The following is a 2,378-nucleotide window of genomic DNA, read 5'->3' as shown; positions in this document are numbered from 1 at the left end:
GGCAGAAGTTTCCTGCCCAAAGGTTAGAACAACGGGAAGAATGTTGCAATTTCTGACCATGAACTGTTTGGTCTGGGGTAGGAAGTCCTTGGTTCTTCCAAATAATGTTTCTGTTATATATTTTTGGTTTTTTTTATGTTTTTACAGCATTTGTTAAGCACTTACTGTGTGCCAGGCACTGTACTAAGCACTGAGAGACAAGCTAGTTATGTTGGACACGGTCCATGTCCAGCGCTTAGAACATAGTAAGCGCTTAACAAATACCGTCATTATTATTATCATTATGTCCCACATGGGGCTCAAAGTCTCAATCCCCATTTTACAGATGAGATAACTAAGGCATCGAGAGTTGTGACTTGCCCAAGGTCACAATGATGTGTATATTAATGATGTGTATATAGCTATAATTCTATTTATTCTGATGGTATTGACACCTGTCTACTTGTTTTGTTTTGTTGTCTGTCTCCCCCTTCTAGACTGTGAGCCCGTTGTTGGGTAGGGACCGTCTCTATATGTTGCTGACTTGTACTTCCCAAGCGCTTAGTACAGTGCTCTGCACACAGTAAGCGCTCCATAAATACGGTTGAATGAACAAGCTAGTTATGTTGGACATGGTCCATGTCCAGCGCTTAGAACAGTGCTTCGCACATAGTAAGCACTTAACAAATGCCATCATTATTATTATTATTATTATGTCCCACGTGGGGCTCAAAGTCTCAATCCCCATTTTACAGATGAGATAACTAAGGCACCAAGAGTTGTGACTTGCCCAAGGTCACAGTGATGTGTATATTAATGATGTGCATATAACTATAATTCTATTTATTCTGATGGTATAGACACCTGTCTACTTGTTTAGTTTTGTTGTCTGCCTCCCCCTTCTAGACTGTGAGCCCGTTGTTGGGTAGGGACCGTCTCTATATGTTGCCAACTTGTACTTCCCAAGCGCTTAGTACAGTGCTCTGCACACAGTAAGCGCTCAATAAATACGATTGAATGAATGAATGAAAGTGGTGGAGCCAAGATTAGAACCCAGGTCCTTTTGACTCCCAAGCCCATGCTCTCACCCCTCCCCGCCCCACAGCATTTGTGTATATGTGTACATATTTATTATTCTATTTATTTTATCAATGATGTGTATGTATCTATAATTCTATTTATATTGATGCTATTGATGCCTGTCTACTTGTTTTGTTTTGTCTTGTTGTCTGTCTCCCCCCTTCTAGACTGTGAGCCTGTTGTTGGGCAGGGATTGACTCTATTTGTTGCCAATTTGTACTCTCCAAGCGCTTAGTATAGTGCTCTGCACACAGTAAGCACTCAAAAATACGGTTGAATGAATGAATGAATAATAATAATGATGGCATTTATTAAGCTCTTACTACGTGCCAAGACTGTTTTAAGCGCTGGGGAGGTTACAAGGTGATCAGGTTGTCCCACGGGGGGCTCACAGTCATCATCCCCATTTTACAGATAAGGTAACTGAGGCCCAGAGAATGAGCCCACTGTTGGGTAGGGACCGTCTCTATATGTTGCCAACTTGTACTTCCCAAGCGCTTAGTAAGGGCTCTGCACACAGTAAGCACTCAATAAATACGATTGATTGATTGATTGATCGATTGAAGTGACTTGCCCAAAGTCACACAAGACCATGCTGCTTCTTGATTGTTGAATTTTTTACTTGTTTTCACTGCTAATCATATTAATAATAATAATGATGACGGCATTTATAAAGTGCTTATTATGTGCAAAGCACTGTTCTAAGCACTGGGGAGGTTACAAGGTGATCAGGTCGTCCCACAGGGGGCTCACACTCTTAATCCCCATTTTACAGATGAGGTAACTGAGGCCCAGAGAAGCGAAGTGACTTGCCCAAAGTCCCCCAGCTGACAATTGGCAGAGCTGGGATTTGAGCCCGTGACCTCTGACTCCAAAGCCGGGGCTTTTTCCACTGAGCCACGACTGTGAGCCCCCCGTGGGACAACCTGATCACCTTGCAACCCCCCCAGCGCTTAGAACAGTGCTTTGCACACAGTAAGTGCTTAAAAAATGCTATTATTATTATTATTATTATTATTATTATTATTATTATTATTCTTCATTCAAAACACCTGGGGCAGGGGGCTGGACAAGGCAGGTACTCAAATGTCTGCCCTCCTTTTAGCTTGAGAGGCCCTTGCAAACCAGAGATCATCTTTATTCATCTTATAATTTGTTAGTATGTTTGGTTTAGTTCTCTGTCTCCCCCTTTTAGACTGTGAGTCCACTGCTGGGTAGGGACCGTCTCTATATGTTACCAACTTGTACTTCCCAAGCGCTTAGTACAGTGCTCTGCACACAGTAAGCACTCAATAAGTACGATTGATGATGATGATTGA

The sequence above is a fragment of the Tachyglossus aculeatus genome, chromosome 3 (genome assembly GCF_015852505.1).
Source record: "Tachyglossus aculeatus isolate mTacAcu1 chromosome 3, mTacAcu1.pri, whole genome shotgun sequence".
NCBI lineage: Eukaryota > Metazoa > Chordata > Mammalia > Monotremata > Tachyglossidae > Tachyglossus > Tachyglossus aculeatus.
The sequence above is the reverse complement of the archived record's forward strand: the minus strand, read 5'-3'. Positions refer to the sequence as shown.